Below are 14463 nucleotides of genomic sequence, written 5' to 3'. Positions count from 1 at the left end.
TCATGGCAGAGCATTTAAAATAAGCATGATATTTAATGAAGAAATTTGCAGTTTTCCTTTATAAAAACTACTAGATTCTAAATATACTACTCCTTTCTGCAGCGATGAATGGTTTTCAGAAATATGTTGCCCAGCAGATGTTGAAAGGATGAATACACTTAATCTCTACCCTGGAGGTAAAGATTATAAACTAGCAATGAGTGAGAATGTAACTTTTATTCAAAAGAACTCATGCTAGGTAGAAGGCATCTGCAAAATGGATATTTGGAACTATATCTGTCAATATGTGATTTTATTGTTAAAAAAATTCTCCTATTTGCAAACTTTAAAAAGTGAAAAAGAGATTTTCAAATGTGTTAAAATACCTTGCAAGATTTTTTTATAAGCCACTTGTTAATGGAATAAAAATACAACACCGTCTGATGAACTGGAGAGAATAAATGATTGACATTAATGCAGATGGAAATGTGCTACTCAAATTTCAACATAAATCTCTGTAAGATGAATAGATTGGCTAGGATTTAAAAATAAATATCATTATTTAATAAGCCTAGAAAATGGTGCATTTGTTTCATTTGTATCTGTTATTTTGTGACATTATTTTCATTTTCAACAGTAGATAAAACTGAATAAGAGCAAACTTAACAGAGAAACAGAATTTTGGGTTGCCATATCACATAGAATTAAACTGAGTTATCATAAACAATGAAGCAAATTCACCCATGTTGTTCTCAGTCTAAATGGTATAGTAAAATTTTAATTATAAAATAAAATATTAATATTTTGGACACAAAAATGAGTCACTTATGACTAATAAAATGAAATATACATTAAAGTATTTATAACATTTCATTTATGTAATGATAGACACATATATAGATACATACACTGTATACACACAAATACAGTTGTGTCTCTATATGTGAAATGGCATCCCTCTGTATACACAGGTTTCACGTCCCATGAATACCGTATTTTCTATCTGCATTTATTTTATTTTATTTTTTTGAGGCAGAGTCTTGCACTGTCACCAGACACCAGGCTGGAGTGCAGTGGCGCGATCTCAGCTCACTGCAACCTCCGCCTCCCAGGTTCAAGCAATTCTCCTGCCTCAGCCTCCCAAGTAGCTGGGACCACAGGCACGCACCATCACACCCAGCTAATTTTTGTATTTTTTTTTTAGTAGAGACAGTGTTTCACCATGGTCTCAATCTCTTGACCTTGCAGTCCGCCCGCCTGGGGCTCCCAAAGTGCTGGGATTACAGGCGTGAGCCACTACGCCCATCCTCTATCTGCATTTATTTGAAAAAAATCCATTTATAAGCATACCTACACAGTTCAAAGTGTGTTTTCAAGGGTTAACTACACACACACACACAGTTGTGTGTTCAATATTTTTTTTTTGTTTCTTTACTGATGAGGTACAAAGTTTAACACGTCTGGGTCTCATTTGGGTTTTACAACCTTGGCAGTATCGACATTTTTGGATCCAGTAAGTCTGATGTGGGAAGGGAGTTTTTCCATGACTAGCTGATGCTTAGCAACATCCCTGTTCTCTACTCACTAGGTACTGGTAGCAACTAACCACACTGTTACAACGCAAAATGTTTTCAGACACCGTCACTTATCCCCTGCGAGACAAAGCCATTTTCCACTGAAAACCACCAGTCTATAAGCTTAAATTTCAAACTCCTAAACCCAAATTAAAATCTTATAATATCTGAACTCAACATATATTTCTAATTTCATCTTTTAAAATCCATATTTCTAACTTTATCTTGTACAACTTTGCTCACCAATCATTCTTTATTCCCGACCCTTCTTCAATAACCTTCTTATAAAACAATTATATCAAGTCTGTCATCTTTATTCACCCCCATGTTTTTGCTTATCACTGGAACAATGTTTCCCTGCATTGTTTTATAGCAGCATCTTACTCATTAAAGATCTATTTCGAATGATACCTCATTTCTAAGGCTTCTTTAAAATTCCCTTGTTAAAATAGATCTGTCTTCCAAGTACAAAATACACCTTAATTACAGATTTTATGACAGGCTGTCATGTGCTTCTGCCCCTTGTGTATTTTTCTGCCTTCTCAAACCCACACTAGATCTCCTATAAAAATGTTACACAAATTAAAATTATGCTAACACTATCAATAGTGTGATTATTCATTCACGAGGGACAATGGATTATCATGTCCGCCTAGAGAAGAAAATTTACAGGAAGACGTTCAAAATATATTGCTAATTGAAAAGTGAAACTTACAGAATCCTACATATATATAATACCTTTGAGGAAATAATATATAAACATTATGCTTATTTATGCAGTGAAAATTTGTGGAAAGATACACAGATAATCTTCAACAGTGATTATTTCTGGGAAGTGAGAAGGCAGTGAGAGACTAGAGCACTTTTCCTTCTGATGTCACACATTTATGTGCAGTTCAGATTTCATTTCATCATAAACATGATTTACTTTTATAATTGAAAAGTTAAGAATTTATTGTGCTTTTCATGGTTTATCTGCATTTTCTTGTTAGAAACCCACTTCCTTGCATACCGCAAATTTCTAAAGGGGTCAACGCAGTAGCTGTCTGTGCCTGGAAATGATTGCCGTTTTGATGATAGTGTCTCTGTAACACTGCTTTTCTCTCAGGCACAGTCTTGTTGGCTTCACAGAGCTGTTTCTAGATTATTACCAGTTAGTAGTCGATAGGAAAATCCTCTGTGAGTGTTTTTTTACAGATATCCAGATAGGTAAACCGAAATTCCTGTCACAGAGAAGCAAAGATATTTCCGGGATGCAAAGGTGAAAAGTCAATATTTGAATTAAGAAGATCAGTTTATCTTCTGATTTTATTCATAGGAAGAGAAAAATTTGGTCCACAAGATGGTTTGGCTTTTCTAAGCTCTTTCTTGTTACCTACACTAGATATCACACTACATCTGCTGTTATGAATGTAACCAAAAAGGCATTTAGATTTATCTGCTTTCGCTTTTCTAAAATAAAAGAAAAGGCAATAACTGATGAATGTCTGCTGTAGGGATGAAGCTGGCCTCCAACTATTATTTTTTTATAGCACGGCTAATTAAGTGGGTCTATGGTTCAGGGTCATTGTCAAAAACATGTTCAACTGCCTACTTTCCGTACTGCAGATAGAGGAAGATTACTGAGTTTTCTTTAAGGATTAGAAGTGGAAATGCTGAGTCCCATGACACAGAAAAGTTTTAAATGAAATTTCAAGGGTTATAGAAAAACTGTTAGGATAACTTTGTAAGACATATAGCATGAAAAGCTACTCAAAGCTACCATTTTGTAAGCAAGACATTTTTGCTGATTTTTATTGCAAATTGCCACAGGTAACATGGTAATTACACAGGTTGAAAATAGCCTGAGTTACTCACTAAAGATTAAAGAAAAAAATGATGGTGAAAAATATATATTTGAAAGTTTCACATTGAAATCCTTTTCAAAATAGAGCCCAACTTCCCTAGAAGAGTTCACCTTTGTTCAAGTGTTATTTGATTCAAAAGTTCATTTCTTTGAGCATGTGTTTTATGTCTTAGAAGAATTATAAATTTCTAACTAAAAAATCACAAACCTAATACACATAAAGTAGGTCATGATATAAAACTATTAAAGAAAGAGTCATTCAGAGGACATTGTAATTTGTTTACTAGAAAAATAAAATTGAAGGAACAGAGTAGAGAACCCATCAATAAAGCCACATACCTACAACCAACTGATATTCAAAAAAATTAACAAAAATAAACAATGGGTAAAGAACACAACAAATAGTTCTGGGGAAACTGGCTAGCTATATGCTAAGAATGAAACTAGACCCTTACATCTCATCGATACAAAAATTAACTCAAGATGGATTAAAGACTTAAACATAAGACCTGAAACTATAAAAATCCTAGAAGAAAACCTAGAAAAACCTCTTCTGGACATTGACATAGGCTAAGAATGTATGACTATGACCTCAAAGGGAAATGTGACAAAAACAAAATTGGCAATGAGACTTAACTAACCGAAATAATTTCTCCACATAAAAAGGAAAAACAGAGTAAACAGACAACCTATAAAGTGGGAGAAAATATTTGCAGACTATGCATTCAACAATGGCTAATATCCAAAATCTATAAGGAATTTAAACAAATCAACAACAAAAAACAAATAACTCCTATTAAAAAGTGGACAAAGGTTATGAACAGACACTTCTGTAAAGAAGACAGACATACAAGTGGCCAAGAAACATATGAAAAAATGTGCAACATCATTAATTATTAGAGAAATGTAAATTAAAACCACAATAGGATGCCTTCTGAGACTAAAGTGCTTATTATTAGAAAGTCAAAAAATAACACCTGTTGGTGAGAGAAAAGGAAACACTTAAGAATTATTAGTGGAAATATAAATTAGTTCAACCACTATGGAAAACTATGTAGATTTCTTAAAGAACTAAAAATAGAACTACCACTCAATCCAGCAATCCCACTACTAGGTATCTAGCCAAAGGAAAATAAATTGTTATATCAAAAAGATGCCATGACTCATGTATTTATCACAGCACCATTCACAATAGCAAAGACATGGAATCAACCTATTTGCTCATCAACAGTGGTTTGGTTAAAGAAAATGTGGTACACATATAGCATGGAATACCACATAGCCATAAAAAAGAATAAAGTCTTGTCGTTTGCAGCAGCATGGATACACCAGGAGGCCATTATTCTAAGTGATTTAACACAGAAACAGGAAATTAAATGTCACATGTTCTTACATATAAGTAGGAGCTAAACAATGGGTATACATGGACATAAAAATGAAAACAATAGACACTGGGGATTCCAAAAGTGGGGAGGGAGGGAAGGAGGTACAGAAGAAAGGAAGGGCTGAAAAACTACCTATTGTGTACTATGTTCAGTATCAGAGTGATGGGTTCAGTAGAAGCCCAAACCCCAACATTGCATAATATACCCATGTAACAAACCTACACATATACCCCTTGACTCTATTTCTATTTTTTTGACTGAGTCTCACTCTGTCACCCAGGCTGGAGTGCAGTGGCACAATCCTGGCTCACTGTAACCTCTACCTCTGGGTTCAAGCGATTTTCTTGTCTCAGCCTCCCCAGTAGCTGGGATTACAGGCATGCGCCACTATGCTAGGCTAATTTTTGTATTTTTAGCAGAAATGGGGTTTCACCATGTTGTCCAGGCTGGTCTGTGGATAAGAATATATGAACACAGGTATTTGAATAGAATGTGGAAGACAATGGCAGGAACGATGGCTGCTGTGAGTCATTGGGCAACCTGCAAGTACGGAATTAAGAGATTGTGTTCTTAAAGGTAGATATTACAGACTCAAAAAAACCTATCTTGTTAATCAGAACCAAGGCAAAAAGAAAATCTGAAACATGAGTCCTGTGGCCCACTTTCCTACCAAGATTTATGAGCATTGCTTGCCATTTAGTACTTGTGGTGCAATCAGTGCTGATTGCATGTCAGCAATACAGGCTGATACAAGCAATGACCTGCTGTTATTGGAAACAGTCTGGTATTCCAGGAATTTCCTGATCTAGTACGCAGAGGTCTTCCATCTTCTTTTGATCCTGTATTTTCTTGGCTAAAACAGGACATTTCTTCTATAGTAGAAACAAAGAAAATGACTTCTCTTATCAGCTTTTAAGTCCCTCCCAACAGGAAAAGGCAATAAAAACAGTGTCCAGCTATGAATTCTAAGAAAGCAGAATGTTGTATTTAGCAAGAAAATCTTGGCTCTTGGATGACCTTAGAAAAAACTTGGAAAATATCTGCCTATTTATTTCTGCATTCTTACCGCCATAAGCACTGAGAGGGGAGAATCTTTTCCTGTCTGCTCGATATTGTAGTTCCACAGTTTTAAAACAAACATTAAATGCATATTTGCTGAATGAATGGATGAGTTCTTAGATACTGCAATGATTATAGCAACCCCTGGAATGTCAATAGTCATGTAGAATGTAAAATTATTGTCTTCAAAGATAAAACACTGACTCATATTCAAAATAAATATGATCTTAACATAAATTTTGATTAAAGAGTAAGTTTAAGATCTTTAAGAACATATCAAGAAGTCTAATAATTTTGGGATGGTAAGTCGTTATAGTCAATTCACAGTTATGTGGGTTTGTTTGATCAATTTAATTTTAATATGTAGTACCAAGTAGTTCCAATATTTTCAAATCTTTTTGAATCAATAAACATGAATAGGGGACCTAGAAAATGTAGGTAATCTGTGTGTATCAGTCAGGGTTCACAAACAAATCTAGTAGGAGATATACATTAAGAGATTTATTACAAGGAAATGGCTTACATGATTGTATAGGCTGGCAAAGCAAGTTTGAAATCCAAAGAGCAGGCTGAATCTCCAGCCAAAGCTGCTATCTGCAAATTTCATCTTTTTTCAGGAAAGCCTCAGTTCTATATTTAAGGTCTTTCCACCAATTGAATCAGGCTATTCATGTTATCTAGGATAATCTCCCTCAGTTAAAGTAAACTGATATGGATTTTAATCACATTTATAAAATATCTTCACAAAAATATATAAATTGGTGTTGAATTGAAAAACTGTAACCTATACTGTAGCCCAGTTGACATATAAATCTGCCCATTATAATGTGGCAGTTTGTTTAGAGGAAGGCAAAGATGATTAAGACGTGTTTCTTTTTTTCTTTTTTTTTTTTTTTTTTACAGGAAATTCAGTAATAATAATAATAGCTATCCCACCAGACAGAATGTTATTGTATCCTCAAGGAAATTTTAACTGAAGTCCTCTGGGGAAAATTTAGGAAGGAAAGATAGCTTATAACTCAGAGATAGCAGGTGGTAGGGGGTTAAGGGAGGGATAGCATTAGGAGAAATACCTAATGTAGATGACGAGGTGACTGATGCAGCAAACTACCATGGCACGTATATACCTATATAATGAACCTGCATGTTCTGCACATGTACCCCAGAACTTAAAGTATAATAAAAAATAAAGTAATTAATTAAAAAAAAAATCTCAAAATGAAGATGGCATTTGGACAGCAGGATCTATCAGGAGAGGATTAGACTCAATGCTATCTTCACTAATAATTATGTGATTTCAAAAACATTTAACCTCCCTGAATCTCAATATGATTCTTTTAAATGGGAATCTTGTGCATGATCCTTCCAGCCAACAATCACATCACCCTAACCATTGAAAAAAATGAGATATGAAAATATGTGAAAACATTAAATTATAAAATACCTCACAATGTTAATGTCATTGGATATTTTCTCTAAATTTTGATATTGTGGCAAGTAGATAAAATAGTACTTCCCAAAGATGTCCACATTCTAATTCCCACAATCAGTGAATATGTTATTCTAAATGGCAAAAGAGACATTGCAGATGCAATTAAAACTAAGGATCGTAAGATGAGGAAATTTTTCTGAATAATTCGCAGGCGTCTAATGTGATTACCAGGGTTCTTAAAATAGGGAAGCAGGAGAGTCAGAGACAGAGAAAAGGTGATATGATGATGGAAGCAGAGGAAGAAATGGACCTCTGTGACAGAAGCAGAGGTTAAGGGTGATGTGAGTGCTGGCTGGAAGGAGCAATGAGCTAAGTATTACGGATGTCTTCTGGAAGCTCGAAAAGGCAAGGAAATGGAGTCTCATCTAAAGCTTCTGTAGGGAACGTGGCCTGGCTAACACCTTGGTATTTGCCCAGTGAAACCCATTTTGGACTTCTGGCCTCCAGAACTGTCAGATAATAAATTTCCTTCATTTTAAGCCACTAAACTGTAGAAATGTGTTACGGCAGAAAATAGAGAACTAATACCGATATATTGTTGTCAAGACGATTTGTTATGCCACAGAATGCCATTTGTCCTCAATATTTGTTCTCTCCTTTGTTGATCTTTGGTGGGAAAGTTTAGAATAAGGAGTAACTTTCCCAAATTTCTTTGCAACTCCAATGGCAAACAAAGTTTTTTTTCCCTTCCCTCTGTGGGAGATAAAGGAAAGAGGAATATCCAATTTCTGCAAAGTATCCTTAAAGAAAATAGGCCTTTCTCTCATCTCTCCGTTTTCTTTAATGCTGGCTGTAATTAATACATGATGAATGAAGCTAGAAAACCAACTTCGACCACAAAATGGAAGTTGATGTTGAGGATAGCAAAGCAAAAATAGGCAAGAAGATAGAATCTCTGATAATTGTGAAGTTATTATATTGACTCTTGACCAAGTACCCAGACTTTTACAGAAGGGATAATCAACTTTTTTCTTGTTTAAAACATGGTTATTTTGAGCTTTCAATCACTCATGTTAACTTAACTTTAACTAATACATTTCTATTTATCAATTAGGTTGACATTCCTTTTACATGCATAATAAAAATGAATGTTAGGTAAAACTCCTACCCCTGAAGACTAGGTAGGATTTTATTAAATAAAGATACTAGAGAATTCAATGCCATAGGTAAGAGTATAGAATATAAATCTATGTGCTTTATTCTTCAGTTGTAAACAAACTGATATATCCTAAATAAAACAGAAATGTATTGATCCTATTTCCCTGTGCAAAACCACGCCCCTATTATTGCCACAAATAGCCCCCATCCATCAACACTGTGTTTAACACTGCAAACTCATTCCACCTGCTGAATATTTTCAGAAGTAGCCTCGCCATAATCTTATTTTGAAAGTCAAGAGGTTTTCATTTAAATATGCTGAAAATAATGTGTAGCCATATCCGCTAGATCATACTTCAGAAATATGCTGTATGTCAAGGATTTATTTACAAGTAAGAAAAGACAGTATAAATAACAGAATTTTCAACTCAGACATCAGAATACGCAGAAATAATTAAACTGTACTAGAAAAGATAAATCAAATTTATGTAAAGCCATATGCCTTTACTTATTTGTCTTGACATAACATTGACATAACATTATATGCTGTAGTGGTTAAATTTTAGGTGTCACTGTGGTTGGATCAAGGGATGTGCTGAAACCCATTAAAGCATTATATTTGGGTATATCTGTAAGGATGGTTTCAGAAGATACTGACCCTTGAATCAATAGACTGAGTAAGGAAGATCTAATCTCAATGTGGTGGGCACCATCTAATGGGCAGACAGCTCAGATAGAACAAAAAGGCAGAGGAGGGGTGAATTTGTCCCATATTGTGGAGCCAGGACATTTTCTTCTTCTGTTCTTGGACATCAGAACTCCAGGCTCTCCAGCCTTTGGACTTCAGGACTTGCAATAGGAGTCCCCCAAAGTTGTCAGGTCTTTGGCCTCAGACTGAGAGTTATACCATTGCTTTCTGTGCTTCCCTGGTTGTGAGGCCTTCAGACTTGGACTGAGCCATGTACTAGCCTCCCTGGTCATCTGGCTTGTTGATGACCTATTGTGGGATTTCTCAGCTTCTATAATTGCATGAGTTAATTTCCCTAATAAATCCCCTCTCGGCTATTTTCCTATCTACCTACCTACCTACCTACCTACCTACATATATCTTATTAGTTCTTATTAGTTCTCCAGAGAACTCTAATACAACATGCTTATTTGCTTATTAAGTGTTGTTTTTCACTACTATAGGTAATAGAGGTATATGTATGCTGTCAATAGGACTTTATTTAAACAAATTTTGTAAACATAATTTAACAGTGCTAGAAAAAAAGATAGCTCTCGCTGGGGATTAACTCCTCTCCCAGCTCTCCCATTCCATCAGTGAAACACAAGAACCAGTCAATTATTAGTTATTTTCTGAATAACAAGTTTGGTTCACTTCTTTGAAAGAGTAACATTAATTTATCAATGACTGGTCCTATGACAATAGTGAAAAAGTTACGTGAACACTGACACCAGCACATAATGCCACAATTCCAAACAAACATTTTGAAAATATGTCTGGATTCCAGATAAATCTGAAAGATGTAGGAAACTGACATGGAACATCTCCTCCAGAGACAGTAGTGTGCACTGGGAAAGGAAAAACATAGATAAGACTCTAAAAAGCTGACCTTGCTAATATCTGCAAATTTGATGACATGATGACTGGAAATGAAGGTACTAGCTAAGAGCTTTAAATTTTCAAATCTGACTTGGTTAATCATTTAGAAAAAAAGTTATAGAGAATAAAAACAGTCATTCAGATGAGAGTTGCTCAGGATTCTGCCCCTATCCTAACATCTGGAGCCAAATAATTGGTAAGAGAATAAACTCTAAACACCAATACACCAAATTTGTGTTTTTTTAAAAAAAATCTAATACAACTCCTAAAACAGCTTTAAGGGGCAAAGAGAGTATACTCTATTGTTATATATTCTATCTGAGAATTTTATAAAAGCCTCAGATGTAAAATCTGCTGAGCAAAAGATAAGCAAAAATAGAAGAAAAAATAAAATGTTACCTATGTAAAATTTATAAAGAAGAGGCATGTGAATTGAAAAGCTGCATGATGTTAAGGAAGATGGTTCTCTGCAGTCAAAAACAATTTCCAGAAACTGTTGAAATTGAGAGCTGTCATCCAGAGGCACTGTCAGAAGCAAAGGAACTAGATCCTTCATACTAAAGGTAGGAGTTGGGTGGCACAGCATGGCATCTCCTACAGTCAGTCCATCTACGCACAGTTTCGGTCTACTTTTGTATATAAAATTTCTGAGAACAGCTCCTCCAGAATTCAGATGCGTCTATTTGTTAGGACAACTTGCAAGAGGAAGTCCTTACCCCTGTGGCTGGTACTCATCTCTCACTTTATTATTGATTTGGGATTCCTCTCACTCACAACTAACACTTCTGCTAGTTTTCGTGGCTTACATGATGGTGTGATCCAGACTTTCATCTCTGAGGAATCGGAAGTCCTGATCACCAGGCCCTTCTCGGGTTGGTTCATCCACAGACACTTGGGTTGTTTCCAAAAATTGGGCAAGGAAGAATCAAGAGGTACCCCATGGGAGTGCTGGGGTATCTCTTGTCTGCACTGTGGGACAGCAGTCAACTTTTTCCTGATTATCAAAGTCCATTTCCTCCATCAAGAAAGTTCATTCTTTTTATCCTCTAATCTCTTGAAATAAGAAATCCAAAATGCCTAGGCAGGAGGCATAGCTGAAAGTTAATGGGAACCTTGGTATTTCCCCCTTATGAAATCTGTCTGGCTTTGGGAACCAGAACTTTTAAACCTGCAAAGCCCAGAACTGTGGGGATGGAGAGCACAAATTTCTCCAGAGTGGGTCACTGGGGATGATGGTCTATGAGATCATTCTTTGAAAAATAATAATAATAAATGTTATTATGTATGTTCAGGTTTGTAACATATTATGGGATACATCAAGATAAACGGTTACTATAGTGAAGAAAATTAACAAATCCATCATCTAACATACATTAGTTTTTGTGGCAAGAGGAGCTAAAATCTAGTCATTTTGCAGAAATCCCAAACATAGTATAATTTTATTACTTATAATCCTCACATTAGATCTCTAGACTTCTTCATCATACATAGCTGCTATTTCATATGCTTTGACCTACATCTCCTCATGATCTCCCCTCCACCTCTTTGCCCTTGATAACTACTGTTTTATTTTCTCTTTGTGTATTTAACTTTTTTTTTAGATTCTACATATAAGTGAGATTATGTAACACTTCTCTTTCATTTAGCATAATGTCCTCCGGTCCAGACATGGCAAGATCTCCTTTTTTAAGGCTGAATACTATTCCACTGTTTCTATATGTAACAAAACCAACAAAGAAAAGAGAAATAACATATATATGTATATTCCACTGTGTATATATATATATATCATCCCATTGTTTATATATATATACAATATAGATATAATTAGTGTATATATACTGTTCTACTGTTTATATATAAATAGTTGAATACTATTCCATTATATAACATATATAATAAATATTAATATATTATATCTATATTAATAAATATTAATATATAAATAAAATATAAATATATATCATATAAATATATATGTTAGATATATATAATTATATATGTATATATCTTAAGTTGTTTTGTTTTTGTAATTGCCCAGTGGGTTTTTCTTGCTCACTGCACAAAAAAAAATCAGCTCACTAATACTGCAGCATTGCAGTAGAGAAACGGTTTAATTGATTAGAGACCAGCCACATGGGAGAGCGAGAGTTATCTCTCTAGGTCTTCTTGATAGCTTGAAAGTTAGGGTTTTTATGAACCATTTTGTGGGCAGGTGGCTAGGGAATGAGTGCTGCTGATTGGTTGAAGATGAAATCCTAGAAGTATGGAAAACAATTACTGAGTGCTGAGTCCACTTCTGAGTGGGGGCCACAGGACCAGTTGAGTCATGAGTTACAGGTCTTGGCAAGGTCAGTCAGTTGCCAGAAAGTTTGAAAAGATTCTCAAAAGACCATCTAGGCTCCACAATAGTAATGTTATCTATGGAAGAAACTGAGGAAGTCACAAATCCTGTCACCTCTGGCCACATGACACCTGACCAGTAAAAGATTACAGAAACTATGTCTATATCTTAACAGAAATACAGGCCTCTCTTATAATCCTAACCTTGTGGTCTTTCATTCATTTTTCAAAGGTGGTTTAGTTTTGAAAGGGCTATTATCATTCATGCTTAAAGTTAAACTATAAACTAAATTCCTTCTAAATTTATCTTGGCCCATGCCCAGGACTGAGCAAGGACAGCTTGAAGTTTAGAAGCAAGATAGACTTAGAAGAGCTTGGAGCTTGGAGTTTAGAAGCAGGGCAGATTTATCTTACTGTTACAGTTTTGCAAAGACAGTTTCATTTTCTCCTCTCTTGTATATTCTTATTATGTAACATAAGACGTAACTTTATATCATCATGTTTAAGTGTTATTAATTCTGTATTATAGTTTTTAAGTGGTGGGATACCAAGGAGAAGAGTAAACACACTCAAGAATTTTATCTCCTTTTCTTGGAAAGAAATTAGTGCATTTTTGGCTATAAGCAGGACAGCTGTATCATGTTAGGTAAAATTATGACTTCGTTATTTTTTTAATTTGGAAAATAAGTATGGTTTAAGGAAATGTATATGGATGCCAAGTTGACCAGTGGTGGACTTATTGTAGTTGATTTTACGTGTCAACTTGACTGGACCACAGGTGCTAAAATATTTGGTCAAACATTATTCTGTATGTTTCTTTAAGGACATTTTTGGAATAGTTTAACATTTAAATAAAAGATCAAGTAAAGCAGGTTGCCCTCCCTAATTTGGATGGGACTCATTCAATCAGATGCAGTCCTGAATAGAACAAAATGCTGACCTTCCCACAAATAAGAAGAAATTACTTCTGCCTGGGTGCTTTCAAGCTAAGGTATTAGATTTTCCTTGCCTTTGGACTAGAACTGAAACATTGACTCTTCCTGTGTCTTAAGCCTTGCAATTTTCAGACTGACCTACACCATCGGCTCTCCTGGTTCTCAGGCCCTTGGACTCAGACAAGAATGCATCATTGGCTCCCTTGAGTCTATAGCTTGCCTACTTACTGTTCAGATATTGGAACTAATAAGCCTCCAAACCAGAGAAGCCAATGCCTTATCATAACTCTCTTTCTCTCTGTATATATACATGTGCGTGCGTTTATGTGTGTGTGTATGCACATATACATATGTAATCTATTGATTCTGTTTCTCTGGAGAATGCTGACTGATACACAAATTTATTATAAAATATGTTTATTGTTGAGAGGTATATTCATAAAACTTGTATTCTACTTACATCAACTTTAATTATTTGTTCTTAATGATGCTTGGATAATGTGCAAAAATTCAAAACATATTAAACAAAGCTAGATATTATCATAAGTTTTTTTTCTTTGAACTATTTTTTACAATATTTACATGCCAGGCAAGTTTCAAAAGAAAACACAAAAGCAAAAATCCAAAAACAAAATTGTTTGTCTTTTTGTTGCCATTGTTTGATTTACTGCTGTGTTTTAGATATACGGCCATGGAAATAACCAATTTATTTTTGCTGTATCTTTACTTGTACATTGTTCTTAGGTTTAATTCATAATATTAATAATCTTAAAAATCTAGTGGATGTAAAATAAGCTTATTTGACTTTCAAACTATGGTAGAATAAAAATATATGCTCAAATTATACCTAATACTAGTAACTCAGAAGAATTGGCTTCTTTTACTAAACCAGAAATGTTAAACTAGTCTTATTACCAAAGATTTACACAAATCATGCAAACTTTAAAAATATTTGGGTTAGTTCCTACATATCTGACAATTTTAGGAATAGTTGATTTATTAAAGCACTTATTTTTCTTTAAGCCAATCGGAATAGGGCTCTTTTACTAATTTCATCATGACCCTCAGAGATTGGAAAGTACCACATACACCTACCATATATACAGACAGATAGAGAGTTGCAAGTAGAGATCTTTATGGCTTTCA

The sequence above is a fragment of the Sapajus apella genome, unplaced genomic scaffold (genome assembly GCF_009761245.1).
Source record: "Sapajus apella isolate SASKATOON/1434 unplaced genomic scaffold, GSC_monkey_1.0 scaffold2, whole genome shotgun sequence".
Classification (NCBI taxonomy): Eukaryota; Metazoa; Chordata; class Mammalia; order Primates; family Cebidae; genus Sapajus; species Sapajus apella.
This window is presented reverse-complemented; position numbering follows the sequence as displayed.